This window comes from Mustela nivalis (assembly GCF_964662115.1).
Source record: "Mustela nivalis genome assembly, chromosome: 4".
In the NCBI taxonomy this organism is placed as follows: domain Eukaryota; kingdom Metazoa; phylum Chordata; class Mammalia; order Carnivora; family Mustelidae; genus Mustela; species Mustela nivalis.
In genome coordinates this window covers 136,137,678-136,155,430 of record NC_139023.1, presented here as the reverse complement: position 1 = coordinate 136,155,430, position 17,753 = coordinate 136,137,678, and the positions used below count along the sequence as shown (strand labels likewise).

Below are 17,753 nucleotides of genomic sequence, written 5' to 3'. Positions count from 1 at the left end.
GTAAGAATATTTTACAAATTTGTATCATGACCACCACTCCCACCCATTTATCATATAAAGAATAAATATGGCCAAGTTGATTAGAGATTCCATTACAAACAGGAGGGAAGGAGGGCTAGCCAGTGCAGGAGCTTCTGATCTCCAAGGATTATGACTATACGGTCTGGGGGGAAGAGTTCAAAGAGACATGCGATTAGACCATTCGTTTACTATTGCTCTTGGCTTGAGATCTGGAGGGAAGGCTTTTTCTTTTCCCTTCCCTTCCCTTCCCTTCCCTTCCCTTCCCTTCCCTTCCCTTCCCTTCCCTTCCCTTCCCTTCCCTCCTCTCCTCTCCTCCCCTCCCCTCCCCTCCCCTCCCCTCTCCTCTCCTCTCCTCTCCTCTCCTCTCCTCTCCTCTCCTCTCCTCTCCTCTCCTCTTCTCTTCTCTTCTTCTTCTTCTTTATTTTTTTCTCCTCCCTCCCTCTCTCCCTTTTTCTCTTTCTTTCTTTTTTTCCTTCTCTTCCTATTTCTTTCTTGTTTAACTATGCTGAGAGAACATTGAGAATACAGTGGCTTCTGATCCTATCATCTTTTTGGACTCTTGAAATAACCACATTGCTAGGAACTCAGTGATATAGCAAGATCAAACAGAGGGAAGTCCTAAATACAACTCTCTTGAATTGATCTCAATCCCTAAGTAGCATCAATGGGCTCCAAATTTCTTATCTGCTCCTAACAGAGGAACTTGCATGTTAGCTAGAACCTGGTTGGGAAGATTGACAGATGGAGTTGTTTAGGGCCATAGCAGGGACAGATTGTTCTAGTAGCCAGGAGCTATAAAGTAGATCACATTGATAGACTATGTGAGACTGAAAACTTAGGGAGATTCTTTAGTTCCAGTGAGAGGAAAGATGAGGCTAACGCAACATAGAAGTTTACTTGGCTCTGACAAAATTGAGACAAAAAAGATAGTAAATTAACCAGCTGTATGGTTTGGCAGCTGATTTTGAAAAATGCTCATACTGTGGACTTCTATATCTCATCACCTACATGTCCAGAGTTGTCCAGAACTACCATTCCAAAACCAAGATGAGCAAGGATGCAGAAAATATCTTAATGACGTGAGGCATTATCACTCTCATAAACTAGCTCCTAAATATTCAGATTTCTCTCCACCAAGTGTTCTCTTGGTGAGAAGGAGAGGGGAGGGTCAGAAATATGAGAGTTGTGTGTTTAATCAATAACTGTGTAAATGATATTGAACATACACTCGCATTGACTATTCAAAGTATTATATGGATTAAATTTGCTATATTAAATTAAATACTAGGCTTTTTCCCTTGCTAACCCAAAGCTGGAAGCATATAAGAAAGATCAACTTATTCATAGAGAAATAAATAAACTAAAAACTTTTTTAAGTAAATGTAGCCCTAGAAAAGTTAATATGTTTAATCATAACTTGGAAGTTGTGTATCACTTAAAAGTGTCCAGCTAAGGAAAAGTTGATACAAACTTTTAAATTTCAGTACCATTTCTGGCCCGAGATTTGGTTACTATACTCTCCCCTTAGCCTAAAGAATTCAATATTTTCAGATAATATCCTTTGGTCAGTCCCTATGATTTTAATTTGCTCAAGCAACAAATGACTAAAAGCTATAAATATGCTATATCTTCTATGGATATATGCCATTTCTTTAATAACATAAACTTATCATGGTAATTCACAGTCTTCATCTTATTTGACCATCAGTAGGATTTGATGCAATTGCTCACTCTCCTCCTTGCTATGTCTTCATCTCCAGGCTTCTAGAATCTGCACTCTCATTCTCCTTCTTTCTACTTCCTTCTCAATCTTGTGTATTGGTCCCCTTTACTTTTTAATCTCTTAATACTGGAAAGTTTTAGTACTCAGTTTTTGGCACTGCTCTTGTTGGCATCTACAGTCCTTCCCTTGTTAATCCTGTTCTTGTGGCTTTATATTCCATCTATGTTGTAATGATATCCAATTTTACATTACTAGCTTAGATCAACCATCTGAATCTCAGGTGCATATATTCCAGTTGCCAACCGAACATCTTCACTTGGATTTCTAATATACATATTAGACAAAACATGTTCAAAATCTATTTCCTGGTTTCCCTCAAACTCAAAAACCTCTTATAAACCTCCACATCTCGGTTTATGACAACCCCATCATTCCTACTGCTCAGACTTAAGAATTGAGTAACATTTTATTCCTTCTTTTTTACATATGCTACACCTAATTTCTCAGGAAATAATATAGACACTACCTTCAAAATACATGCAGAATCTGGGCACTTTTCATCACTGCCAGAGCTCTCCTATGGGTCCAAATTAATATTGACAAAATTCTTTGCTGGTAGCATCCTTACAGGCTTGTTTCTATCCTACTTTTCTCCCTACTTTTTCCTCAACATTGTATCTAGTGTGAACACTTTAAAGCACAAGGTCATATCATCGTTTTTCTCAAAATCCAGTAATGATTCTCCTCTCCCCATTTCATTCAGAACAGAAGTAAAAATCCTTACGAGGCTACAGATTTGACCAAATTTCATCACCTGTTACCTTTCTGACATTGCCACTATTATAGAACATTTCCTTGGCTTGCTCAGATGGCACCAGCTGCTCTTCTTGCTATTCTTCACAACTGGCAGCCATTCCCTTGTCCTAGAACTTTCCCGTAACTTTCCCCTTTGCCTGGAATGTCCTATCATCACCACTCATTTGTCAACACATTTTTTCCAAATGTTTGCTCATATAACCTCTTCTCAATGAGATTTATCTGACCATTCTTTTTTTTATATAATTTTTTATTTTTTATAAACATATATTTTTATCCCCAGGGGTACAGGTCTGTGAATTACCAGGTTTACACACTTCACAGCACTCACCAAAGCACATACCCTCCCCAATGTCCATAATCCCACCCCCTTCTCCCAAACCCCCTCCCCCCAGCAACCCTCAGTTTGTTTTGTGAGATTAAGAGTCACTTATGGTTTGTCTCCCTCCCAATCCCATCTTGTTTCATTTATTCTTCTCCTACCCCCTTAACCCCCCATGTTGCATCACCACTTCCTCATATCAGGGAGATCATATGATAGTTGTCTTTCTCCGCTTGACTTATTTCGCTAAAAATGATACACTCTAGTTCCATCCATGTTGTCGCAAATGGCAAGATTTCATTTCTTTTGATGGCTGCATAGTATTCCATTGTGTATATATACCACATCTTCTTGATCCATTCATCTGTTGATGGGCATCTAGGTTCTTTCCATAGTTTGGCTATTGTGGACATTGCTGCTATAAACATTCGGGTGCACATGCCCCTTTGGATCACTACATTTGTATCTTTAGGGTAAATACCCAATAGTGCAATTGCTGGGTCATAGGGCAGTTCTATTTTCAACATTTTGAGGAACCTCCATGCTGTTTTCCAGAGAGGTTGCACCAGCTTGCATTCCCACCAACAGTGTAGGAGGGTTCCCCTTTCTCCGCATCCTCGCCAGCATCTGTCATTTCCTGACTTGTTGATTTTAGCCATTCTGACTGGTGTGAGGTGATATCGCATTGTGGTTTTGATTTGTATTTCCCTGATGCCGAGTGATATGGAGCACTTTTTCATGTATCTGTTGGCCATCTGGATGTCTTCTTTGCAGAACTGTCTGTTCATGTCCTCTGCCCATTTCTTGATTGGATTATTTGTTCTTTGGGTGTTGAGTTTGCTAAGTTCTTTATAGATTCTGGACACTAGTTATCTGACCATTCTATGTAATACTGCAACCTACCTACTATGCCCAGCCCCAAGATGTCCATTTCCATTATTCTCCTCCGCCATATTTCTCACTGCCTTCTAACATTCTATATAATGTACCTGTTTGTTAGATTTCTCTTGAAATTTTCCTATTCCCCCATTAGAATGTAAGCTTCTCAAACACTGATGAGGTCTTTGTCTCTTGTTCACTGACAATTCTCTTTTGCCTGGAATCATGCTTGGCACATTGTAGGCATTTGACAAATACTAATTAAATCAATACTAAATGAATGCAGGAAAGCTAAAGAAATAATTTTTAGATAACAGAATTCAAAGATCAGTTATATTAATACAGCTTTGTAATATAACTTGAAGTCTGGAATTTTGATACTTCCACTCTTGTTTTTCTTCCTTGAGAGTGCTTTCACTGTTTGGGGTCTTTTCTGGTTCCACACAAATTTTAAGATTGTTTGTTCTAGTTCTATGAAAAATGTGGTTGGTATTTTTATAAGCATTCCATTAAATCTGTAGATTGCTTTGGGTAGTGTAGACATTTTAACGGTATTTGCACTCCATAAGATCTGAACAGACACTTCTCCAAAGAAGACATCCATATGACCATCAGAGGCATTTCTTTATGTTGTCTTCAATCTCTTTCATCAGTGTTTTACATTTTTTCAGACTACAGGTCATTCACTTCTGTGGTGAAGTTTATTCCTAGGTATCTTATTATTTTTTGTGCAATTGTGAATGTCATTGTTTTCATTTCTTTCTCCTGCTTCAATATTAGTGTATAGAAATACAACAGATTTTTATAGATCAATGGACCAGAATAGAAAGTCCAGAGATAAGCTCACAATTATATGGTCAATTAAACTTCAACAAAGCAGGAAAGAATCCAATGGGAAAAAGTCAATCCCTTCAACAAATGGTATTGGGAAAACTGGACAGCTGCATTTGAAAAAAATGAAAGTGGACTGCTTTCTTGCACCATAAACAAAAATACACTCAAAATGAATTAAGGACATAAATGTGAGACCTGAAAACTTAAACACTCCAGAAGAGAACAAAGATAGTAATTTTTCTGATATTGGTCATAACAACATCCTTCTAGATATGTCTCCTGAGGCAAGGGAAGTGAAAGAAAAAATAAAGTACTGGGACTACATCAAAGTTAAATGCTTCTGCACACTGAAGGAAACAACCAACTAAGCCAAAAGGCAACCTACTGAATGGGAGAAGATATTTCCAAATGACATATCCAATGAAAGGTTAGCATCCAAAACATGTAAAGAACTTATACAATTTAACACCAAAAAACCCCCAAGTAAATCCAATTTGAAAATGGGCAGAAGACCTGAACAGACACTTCTCCAAAGAAGACATCCATATTACCATCAGAGGCATGAGAAGATACTACTCAATATCACTCATAATCAGGGAAAATAAAAACCACAATTAGGTATCATCTCACACTTGTCAGAATGGCTAAAATAAAACCCTCAAGAAGCAAGTGTTGGCAAGGATGTGGAGAAAAAGAAACCTTGATGCAGAGAATGCATCAAGATTCCTAACTGGTGTAGCCACTGTGAAATAATATAGTGGTTCCTCAAAAAATTAAAAATAAAGCTACCCTATGACCCATTAGTTGCACTACTCTGGGTGTTTAGCTAAAGAATATGAAAACATTAATTTGGAGGGTTGTAAGCACTCCTATGCTTATTGCAGCATTATTTACAACAGCCAAACTATAGAAGCAGTCGAAGTGACCATCAGTAGATGAATGAATAAAGAAGATGTGCTATATATACACAATGGGATATAACTCATTCATAAAAAGAATGAGATCTTACTGTTTGCAAAGATATGAATCTAGCTAGAGAGTATAATGCTAAGCAAAATAAGCCAGTCAGAGAAAGACAAATACCACACAATTTCACTCACACATGGGATTTAAATGAACAAAGGGAAAAAAAGGGACAAACCAAACAACAGACTTTTAAATATAGAGAACAAATGGATGGTTACCGGTGGGGGATGTATGAAACAGTTGAAGGGGATTAAGAGTACATTTATCTTGATGAGTACTGAGTCAATACATGAAATTGTTGAATCACTATATTGCGGAGCTGAAACTAATATAACACTGTATGTTAACCACACTGGAATTAAAAAAGAATAATAAAAAATGGTCTAATATAACTAATATAACACTGTATGTTAACCACACTGGAATTAAAATAATAATAATAATAAAAGGTCAGTTAGTAGATGTAGGAAAATTTTATGGATCATTGAAATTTTCTTAGTGATTTCTGACCAAACTACATGGCTAAGTAAACACCTACCCTTACAAAGTTTGTGAGAAATATTTAAGAAATTTCTGCAGTTCTCTGTTTCTGAAATATTTTTGAAATGTAAGTTTTGACATCGAACTTGAAGTGGTGCTTGTCTGTTTACTTTTTTGTGCAGTTAATTACAAAAGCACTTTAAGCAGACTGGTAGATTTAAAAATGTGAATAGGTAAGTTTGTGTTTTAGCTTTTTCCACTGTCAGAGTCAAGCTGTCATGTAAAAAGCCTAAGATAACAACACGGTGTGTGTAACAGAGAAATGGTATATATGAGTACAGAATTTGAGTTGGGGCAAAATAAAACTGTGAAAAAAAGATGTTAAGGGAATGAGAATCTAGCTGAAAATATTTGAAATGTGTAAGTTGACTACAGATGATTACTGAAATCTGATGGCAATAACATCCCCAGAAGTCTCGCTGTACAAGTTTGAGAAACCATCGTAAGGAAAATCCTAACAGCTATGATGAGTAAGCATTCAGTTGGGTCATTTCCACCCCTTCCTTGAGAACATTTATCATCTCCTGTGTGATTTGCACATTAATTAATCTCCAAGTGATTAATTTTTTACTATTTGACAGATAATTACATCTCCCATAAATCTAGTTAATAAAAGCAAGCATGGAATGTTGTAAGCCCATTTAATGATTGGCATTAGTTTTCAAGAAGAAGATGTTCCAGCTGAGTTGTTTCCTTATTAGAAATATCCCTTTTGGAAAATACTTTAAGATTAAGTAAAAAATCTTCTCTCCCAGAAAAATATGACAATAATTCTCAACACTTTCCATTTCATGAATATCTTAAGGTTCCTATGCTCCAATTCTCTTGGTCTCTATTAATTCACAAAAGAGATGTGCCTGATTTTCATGATGTTAAGAAGTTGAAAGCCACAGACAGTCTTTACTTGGATTCTGAGAGTCAAATAAATGTAGATGGAAGTAGTGGATGTAATTACAATAATCGAATTTTAGAATATTTGTGTTGGAAGAAAATTGAGGGAAGAATGGTTCACATTCCTTAATTTACAAAGTAAATCTCATCTGAATCTCAAGAAGGTAAATAATAAATATAAGGACATAAAACCATGGCTAAGAGGAAAATCATCTATATATGAGAAAAAGGGAGATTGAGGAAGAGAAAGACAAAGACAGACAGAGAGATTGAGAGAGAGAATAACGATTCCAACTACAGGGTAGAAGAGATTTGTTCACACTGAAGTAACCCTCAGTTATCTGGCTGGAATCATCAATCTAAATTGCACAACCTTTAGGAAGGAATTCCATTTCCTTTTTGTAAAATGTCTAGCCAGTTTCTCTCTAAAGTGATTTACACCACAGATAGTGGTGAGGGGCAATGATAAACTTTTCAGTTCCCTAACTCACTTTTTATCTTTTCCCAACCTTCTAGATTTACTAATCCAAATGGTAAATCAGAGGCTCCAAACAGAAGAACCATTAATGTAGAAGTTGGAAGTCAATGGGAAATCTTTAAAATATTAAAAAAACTAAGAGAAATTGTACATTTAATTATATGTATAATTATTTATACATAAGAAGTATGGATTAACATGAGACTTCTGATCTTCAAAAAGACTATTAATAGAGGAAATTATACTAAGATACCTCTTTTTACTTCCATTTTTCTATAGTAATATAAGTAATTTCTATGAAATGCATATTGTTTTATACTTGTAAAATTTGTTTTACATTTTAAGAGAAATGTACTATGAAGCCTTATAAGTATTTAATCCTTAAGTAAACTTAATTATTTTTCCTTGGCTTCTTATAAAATCTAGGTTTCTTTTTTTTTTTTTTTTTAAAGATTTTATTTATTTTATTTGACAGAGAGAGAGAGATCACAAGTAGGCAGAGAGGCAGGCAGAGACAGAGGGGGAAGCAGGCTCCCCACTGAGCAGAGAGCCCGATGCGGGGCTCGATCCCAGGACACTGAGATCATGACCTGAGCCGAAGGCAGCGGCTTAATCCACTGAGCCACCCAGGCGCCCCTAAAATCTAGGTTTCTATTCACCTTCATTTTTTGATGTTCTCTCTTGGAAGGAAAAACTTTACTACATTGAAAACCTATTTCAAAGTTAAACACACAAACACAATTTAATGTTCCAACTCTAAAAACTGAAATTAATTAATAATACTTTATACTATAAAGTCATAATGAAATTAGGAAAAACCATGTTAACATAAATTTGTGCATTGTTTTAAAATATGTATGTCTATATAGATAATATTACTATATATAAATATGCATAAACACATATATACTTTATCAATAATAAGCATTATTATTTAATTTCATGGAAAAGGAACCACAATTATGAATAAGATTGATTGCCTTATTACATTGAGAAGACATTGTTCACTGATTATTTCCCTCATGACTTATTTTCTGTCATGCTTAATTTTCAGAACTTTTTTTTTCTGGAATATAAGAATCTTTGCTTTAAAAAAATCCACTGCAATTCTGATTCTGATATGTCAGTACCTCTAAGTGATTTATAGCTCAACTATTTAAGAGGTATAGAAATTTTAAGAGGTTATTTGGGTATTGGCCATTGACATTTTATCAAATAGAAGTAGAACTGGAGTGGAGTCAAATGGGGCTGAAGATAGAAATTAGATTTAAACAATGGGGTGATAGTACTTAGGCCTGTGTTCATATTGTCCCTCTCATTCAGTAGATATGTAAACATAATCCTTCTAAACCTGGGTCTCCTTGTCTCTACATGGTGGGGATATAGCCTTTGGGTTCCTTGGAAAGCTGACTCTGATATGGAGATCAGCATGTGTCTTATTTATTATGGAGTGTTCTTGGGAGAAACACTTATGGGGAGAGGAAGGAAGCAGGATTTGAGAGAAACTGGACTGTGATATAGCTTTAATGGAATACAAAGTTATCCTAATAAAATACATTTTATTTCCTACCAGACAATGTATATTTTTCATCAATAAATTGAAATAATTTTCTATTTGGATATTAAGAAAATAAAAACTTGTTTGATATTAGGATTCAACTTAGGGATTTACAATGGGATGTTGGCTTTCCTTTATTAGGGCAATGCCTATGCCAATATGAATTTCTGACTGGGAAATTGTTCTTTTAATTTATATTTTGTAGCATTACTTGTTGAAAATTTTAAAAATTATGACCTTTTTAAATTGAGAGAATTTCAAGAAATTTTTGTTTAAATTCCAGTTAGTTAATACATAGTATAATATTAATGTAATGACACAATGATTCAGCACTTTGGTGCTTTCAGCATATTGGGGGCTCATCACAAGGACCCTGGGACCATGACCTAAGCTGAAGGCAGACACTTAACCAACTAAGCCCTCCAGGAGCTCCTGAAAATTTTAAATTTAACTGAAAGTGGATTTGCTTAGTACTATATCATCTTTTTCAAGTGAACAATTTGAAGAAATCCAATTAGTCCAAATTACCAATATCTCCTTGGTCTGGTACAGTTAATACATGGCTTTCTCAGCAATGTTTTCCTGAGGAATTTTTATTTCTAATTCAAAACTGAGAACAACTTGGGCACACACACCCATACCACATATAAGAATAAAAAATAATTAAAATCCATGTTGTCTGGCAATGAATGGAGAGTTAGTGTGCCAATCTAATATATTTATTAATTCTTGAATTCAATCATACAAAATAGGTGTGAAATACAACAATGAAGTTTTTAATCACAACGGACACATATTAAGGGAAACCATACCACCTGTGTTTGATAGACATGATAATCCACCCTGAATGAGGAAGACAGAAAAATAACAAGAAAAGAAGGAAAATGAAGCAATAATTCACTGCTATTGACTTCTTAAAGGAAAAATTCTTTAATAATAGTGATGCTTTCTAACTACTTTTGTATACACACTAGTTCTAGACAAGTAGAAAAAATTCTTAATTTTTATCTCTCTTGTGTGTAGTAATACAATACCTTAACTTCAGAAAAGTTTAAGAAACTTTGTTTTGTTATAGAATTAAAACAATAGAAATCTCTGTAAATATTTGAATTTGTAGGGGTGCCCGGGTGGCTCAATCCTAAAGTTTCTACCTTTGGCTCAGGTCATGATCTCGGGATCCTTAGATTGAGCCCCACATTGAGCTCTCTGCTTGACAGAGAATCCTGCTTCTCCCTCTCAATCCCCCTATTTGTGTACCCCCCATCAAATAAATAAGTAAAATCTTTAAAAATTACTTGAATTTGTAATTTTGGGGAAAAATCAGCATATGGCTGTGGGTCTATTTTCCTGAAAAGCTGGGGAATATTCTTTTTTTTTATTCCATTATTTTATTTCTTTTCAGCGTTCCAGCATTTGTTGTTTATGCACCACACCCAGTATTCTTTATTTTTTCCCTAAACTGAATGCTTCCTTCTTTCTTTTTATTCTTTAATCTTAGCGGAATATCAAGAATTCTAACTTTGCTTCCTGCTGAAAGATGGCCAATAAGACAATCTGAGTCATAAAAGAGAGGAATTTTTAATAGCTTTTTCTTGCCTAAATACATGTTTTCTTTGTCTCCTGCTGAGACTTCTCATTGTTTCTTGTCTCACTTTAGCATATATTCAGGTTATATCTGTTTGATTAGATCAATATGAACTCAAAAAGAATGGAATTAAGACTTAAAGATGATAAAAAGGGGAGGTTAGTTTTTATTTTTAAGTCAGATTCTCTTAAATTAAGTCATACGTGAGGCTCTCACTATAATTTTCTTTCTATTTGTTGTAGTAAATTATCATGACATATGCAACTTAATTTTTTTTTCCTGCTTACACAGAGATGATAATAGATAAAATCTTCCCAATCATCTCACATGCTGCCAAAAATATGTCCTTGTGGCTCTCTACTGCTTACAAGAACCTTGTCAGCCTGGCATCTCAACCAGCAATTTAATCAGACAAATTTTCCCTATTCAGCAGGAGTCCTTCAAGCCAGCTAGTATGCTCATGCAGGACCTCTCCATTCACCCTGAACCACCTTCCCTCCTCCTCTCCAGATGTGTGAATGATGCTCACTCTCCAGAACCTTGGTACAAACCCATTGTATATGAAGCCTCTTACTTTAGCAAGCATTGAACTTTATTCACTCAGACTTATAAAAAATTTTTTATTTTTTAAAAATTTCTTTGCAATGTCCCAGAATTCATTGCTTATGTACCACACCCAGTGCTCCATGCACTATGTGCCATTCATAATACCCACCACCAAGCTCACTCAACCTCCCCCTCCCCTCCCCTCCCCTCCCCTCCAAAACCCTCAGTTTGTTTCTCAGACTCCACAGTTTCTCATGATTTGTCTCCCCCTCCAATTTCCCCCAACTCACTTCTCCTCTCCATCTCCTCATGTCCTCCGTGTTATTTCTTACACTCCACAATAATTGACTTTCTCTGCTTGACTTATTTCACTCAGCATAATCTCTTCCAGTCCCATCCATGTTGATACAAAAGTTGGGTATTCATCCTTTCTGATGGAGGCATAATACTCCATTGTATATATGGACCATATCTTCTTTATCCATTGGTCTGTTGAAGGAAATCTTGATTCTTTCCACAGTTTGGTGACTGCGGCCATTGCTGCTATGAACATTGGGGTACATCTGGCCCTTCTTTTCACTACATCTGTATCTTTGGAGGTAAATACCCAGTAGTGCAATCGCAGGGTCATAGGGAGCTCTATTTTCAAAATTTTGAAGAATCTCCACACTGTTTTCCAAAGTAGTTGTACCAACTTGCATTCCCAACAATACTGTAAGAGGGTTCCCCTTTCTCCACAACCACTCCAACATTTGTTGTTTCCTGTCTTGTTAATTTTTGCCATTCTAACTCGTATAAGGCGGCATCTCAATGTGGTTTTGATTTGAATCTCCCTGATGGCTAGTGATGATGAACTTTTTTTCATGTGTCTGTTAGCCATTTGTATGTCTTTTTTGGAGATGTGTCTGTTCATGTCTTCTGCCCATTTTTTGACATGATTATCTGTTTTGTATGTGTTGAGTTTGAGAAGTTCTTTATGGATCTTGGATATCAGCCCTTGGTCTGTACTGTCATTTGCATATATCTTCTCCTATTCCATGGGTTGCCTCTTTGTTTTATTGACTGTTTCTTTTGCTGTGCATGAGCTTTTGATCTTGACGAAATCCCAAAAGTTTATTTTCACTTTTGTTTCCTTTGCCTTTGGAAACATATCTTGAAAGAAGTTGCTGGGACTCATGTCAAAGAGATTACTGCCTATGTTCTTCTCTAGAATTCTGATGGATTCCTGCCTCATGCTGAGGTCTTTTATCCATTATATATTCACTCAGACTTTTAAAATAATTTGCTCTTTGCAGCATTTACTTTCAAAAAAATCTGACTTGATTTCCATGTATCATATACAAACCCTTGTTCTAAGACTATAAAGTTGAATAGGACATAGTTCTCATGATTGGGATACTAAAGCTACTGGGAGAGGTGGATGTGTAAACACATTCCACATTATATGCTAACATAGAATAGAAATATATAAGACAGGCTTGGAGGAGGGCAATTCCAATGGAGCAGAAGGAGGCTTTGAAGAGTAGGTTCAGTGAGAGGTCTCATGAGAAACGATTAGTTCCATACTAGCTTCCATACTAGCACTTTTGAATTTTGCTTGTTGGAACAACTCAGCAATTAATCAAGCAAATACAAGTAAATGTTGGACTAATTTTTTTTTTTTTTACACATTCATGGTTTATCTAGGCCAAGAACGAAACAGAAAGAATAAAAAATTAAAATGGAGTTTTAAAAATCTCATTGAAAAATTATTCATGATAGGATTAGTTATATAGAAATTTAAAATATATCTAATATACTCAGATTAAAATTGTAGGTTATATATAAATATATATAATGTATATATAGTATATAATATAATAAACACTATCATTCTACAGGTAAGATTAGGAGTAGGGCCAAGAAACTTCCACACAGTGATCTTTTAAAGATCATTTAAAGTGGTGTCATGATATGGATGTCAAAAAACACAAAGCATGAATAAAAATGTAAAGACATTTATTTTATAAAGTTCTTTTTTTTTAGTTTCCTTAATCTTTTTTTATTTTTAAATTTTTAATTTTTTATAAACATATATTTCTATCCCCAGGGGTACAGGTCTGTGAATTGCCAGGTTTACACACTTCACAGCACTCACCAAAGCACATACCCTCCCCAATGTCCATAACCCCACCCCCCTTCTCCCAACTCCCCTCCCCACAGCAACCCTCAGTTTGTTTTGTGAGATTAAGAGTCACTTATGGTTTGTCTCCCTCCCAATCCCATCTTGTTTCATTGATTCTTCTCCTACCCCCTTAACCCCCCCATGTTGCATCACCACTTCCTCATATCAGGGAGATCATATGATAGTTGTCTTTCTCCGCTTGACTTATTTTGCTAAGCATGATACGCTCTAGTTCCATCCATGTTGTCGCAAATGGCAAGATTTCATTTCTTTTGATGGCTGCATAGTATTTCATTGTGTATATATACCACTCTTCTTTATCCATTCATCTGTTGATGGACATCTAGGTTCTTTCCATAGTTTGGCTATTGTGGACATTGCTGTTATAAACATTCGGGTGCACGTGTCCCTTCGGATCACTAAATTGTATCTTTAGGGTAAATACCCAGTAGTGCAATTGCTGGGTCATAGGGCAGTTCTATTTTCAACATTTTGAGGAACCTCCATGCTGTTTTCCAGAGTGGTACACCAGCTTGCATTCCCACCAACAGTGTAGGAGGGTTCCCCTTTCTCTGCATCCTCGCCAGCATCTGTCATTTCCTGACTTGTTGATTTTAGCCATTCTGACTGGTGTGAGGTGATATCTCATTATGGTTTTGATTTGTATTTCCCTGATGCCGAGTGAAATGGAGCACTACTTCATGTGTCTGTTGGCCATCTGGATGTCTTCTTTGAAGAAATGTCTGTTCATGTCCTCTGCCCATTTCTTAATTGGATTATTTGTTCTTTGGGTGTTGAGTTTGCTAAGTTCTTTATAGATTTTGGACACTAGTACTTTATCTGATATGTCGTTTGCAAATATCTTCTCCCATTCTGTCAGTTGTCTTTTGATTTTGTTAACTGTTTCCTTTGCTGTGCAAAAGCTTTTGATCTTGATGAAATCCCAATAGTTCATTTTTGCCCTTGCTTCCCTTGCTTTGGCGATGTTCCTAGGAAGATGTTGCTGTGGCTGAGGTCGAAGAGTTTGCTGCCTGTGTTCTCCTCAAGAATTTTGATGGATTCCTTTCGCACATTGAGGTCCTTCATCCATTTTGAGTCTATTTTTGTGTGTGGTGTAAGGAAATGGTCCAATTTCATTTTTCTGCATGTGGCTGTCCAATTTTCCCAACACAATTTATTGAAGAGGCTGTCTTTTTTCCATTGGACATTCTTTCCTGCTTTGTCGAAGATGAGTTGACCATAGATTTGAGGGTCTATTTCTGGGCTCTCTATTCTGTTCCATTGATCTATGTGTCTGTTTTTGTGCCAGTACCATGCTGTCTTGATGATGACAGCTTTGTAATAGAGCTTGAAGTCCGGAATTGTGATGCCACCAACGTTGGCTTTCTTTTTCAATATCCCTTTGGCTATTCGAGGTCTTTTCTGGTTCCATATAAATTTTAGCATTATTTGTTCCATTTCTTTGAAAAAGATGGATGGTACTTTGATAGGAATTGCATTAAATGTGTAGATTGCTTTAGGTAGCATAGACATTTTCACAATATTTATTCTTCCAATCCAGGAGCATGGAACATTTTTCCATTTCTTTGTGTCTTCCTCAATTTCTTTCATGAGTACTTTATAGTTTTCTGAGTATAGATTCTGTGTCTCTTTGGTTAGGTTTATTCCTAGGTATCTTATGGTTTTGGATGCAATTGTAAATGGGATTGACTCCTTAATTTCTCTTTCTTCTGTCTTGCTGTTGGTGTAGAGAAATGCAACTGATTTCTGTGCATTGATTTTATATCCTGACACTTTACTAAATTCCTGTATAAGTTCTAGCAGTTTTGGAGTGGAGTCTTTTGGGTTTTCCACATATAGTATCATATCATCTGCGAAGAGTGATAATTTGACTTCTTCTTTGCCGATTTGGATGCCTTTAATTTCCTTTTGTTGTCTGATTGCTGAGGCTAGGACCTCTAGTACTATGTTGAATAGCAGTGGTGATAATGGACATCCCTGCCGTGTTCCTGACCTTAGCGGAAAAGCTTTCAGTTTTTCTCCATTGAGAATGATATTTGCCGTGGGTTTTTCATAGATGGCTTTGATGATATTGAGGTATGTGCCCTCTATCCCTACACTTTGAAGAGTTTTGATCAGGAAGGGATGCTGTACTTTGTCAAATGCTTTTTCAGCATCTATTGAGAGTATCATATGGTTCTTGTTCTTTCTTTTATTGATGTGTTGTATCACATTGACTGATTTGCGGATGTTGAACCAACCTTGCAGCCCTGGAATAAATCCCTTGGTCGTGGTGAATAATCCTTTTAATGTACTGTTGAATCCTATTGGCTAGTATGGCTAGTATTTTGGTGAGAATTTTCGCATCTGTGTTCATCAAGGATATTGGTCTATAGCTCCCTTTTTTGATGGAATCCTTGTCTGGTTTGGGGATCAAGATGATGCTGGCCGCATTCAATGAGTTTGGAAATTTTCCTTCCATTTCTATTTTTTGGAACAGTTTCAGGAGAATAGGAATTAGTTCTTTAAATGTTTGGTAGAATTCCCCCGGGAAGCCGTCTGGCCCTGGGCTTTTGTTTGTTTGGAGATTTTTATTGACTGTTTCAATCTCCTTACTGGTTATGGGTCTGTTCAGGCTTTCTATTTCTTCCTGGTTCAGTTGTGGTAGTTTATATGTTTCTAGGAATGTATCCATTTCTTCCAGATTGTCAAATTTGTTGGCGTAGAGTTGCTCATAGTATGTTCTTATAATAGTTTGTATTTCTTTGGTGTTAGTTGTGATCTCTCCTCTTTCATTCATGATTTTATTTATTTGGGTCCTTTCTCTTTCTTTTTGATAAGTCTGGCCAGGGGTTTATCAATTTTATTAATTCTTTCAAAGAACCAGCTTCTAGTTTCATTGATTTGTTCTATTGTTTTTTTGGTTTCTATTTCATTGATTTCTGCTCTGATCTTTATGATTTCTCTTCTCCTGTTGGGCTTAGGGTTTCTTTCTTGTTCTTTCTCCAGCTCCTTTAGGTGTAGGGTTAGGTTGTGTACCTGAGACCTTTCTTGTTTCTTGAGAAAGGCTTGCACCGCTATATATTTTCCTCTCAGGACTGCCTTTGTTGTGTTCCACAGATTTTGAACCGTTGTATTTTCATTATCATTTGTGTCCATGATTTTTTTCAATTCTTTAATTTCTTGGTTGACCCATTCATTCTTTAGAAGGATGCTGTTTAGTCTCCATGTATTTGGGTTCTTTCCAAACTTTCTCTTGTGGTTGTTCTAGCTTCAGAGCATTGTGGTCTGAAAATATGAAGGGAATGATCCCAATCTTTTGATACCAGTTGAGTCCTGATTTAGGACCGAGGATGTGATCTATTCTGGAGAATTTTCCACGTGCACTAGAGAAGAATGTGTATTCTGTTGCTTTGGTATGAAATGTTCTGAATATATCTGTGATGTCCATCTGGTCCAGTGTGTTGTTTAAGGCCTTTATTTCCTTGTTGATCTTTTCCTTGTTGATCTGTCCATTTCAGTGAGGGGAATGTTAAAGTACCATACTATTATTGTATTATTGTTGATGTATTTCTTTGATTTTGTTATTAATTGGTTTATATAGTTGGCTGCTCCCACGTTCGGGGCATAGATATTTAAAATTGTTAGATCTTCTTGTTGGACAGACACTTTGAGTATGATATAGTGTCCTTCCTCATCTCTTATTATAGTCTTTGGCTTAAAATCTAATTGATCTGATATAAGGATTGCTATTCCTGCTTTCTTCTGATGTCCATTATCACGGTAAATTCTTTTCCACCTCCTCAATTTAAATCTGGAGGTGTCTTCGGGCTAAAAATGAGTTTCTTGGAGGCAACATATAGATGGGTTTTGTTTTTTATCCATTCTGATACCCTGTTTCTTTTGATTGGGGCATTTAGCCCGTTGACATTCAGGGTAACTATTGAGAGATATGAATTTAGTGCCATTGCATTGCCTGTAAGGTGACTGTTACTGTATATTGTCTCTGTTCCTTTCTGATCTACCACTTGTAGGCTCTCTCTTTGCTTAGAGGACCCCTTTCAATATTTCCTGTAGAGCTGGTTTGGTATTTGCAAATTCTTTCAGTTTTTGTTTGTCCTGGAAGCTTTTAATCTCTCCTATTTTCAATGATAGCCTAGCTGGTACTGCCTCTTGTTCTTTTTTCTGTGGTGAATTTTTCTGCCTTGTCATTTTGTCCAGATAAAAGTATATGAAGGAGCAAGTAAAATACTAAAAGGGTGGCAACAACCCCAGGAAAATATGCTTTAACCAAATATGCTCCCAAATCATTAGGGGGGAGAAAGGGGATAAAAAGAGGTTCAAAAAGAAAGAAAGAAAAAAAAGAAAAGAATTTAAAAAAGAAAACGAATAAAGTATAAAAAAGAATATATATATATATATATATATAT

At 36.0% G+C, this 17,753-nt stretch overlaps 1 protein-coding gene across 1 annotated transcript in view; it reads right to left on the bottom strand.

The window, feature by feature from the left end:
* ANXA10 (annexin A10) overlaps positions 1 to 17,753 on the bottom strand; it is a 117,871-nt gene that overhangs the window by 11,999 nt on the left and 88,119 nt on the right. The gene's annotated exons all lie outside the window — the stretch shown is intronic.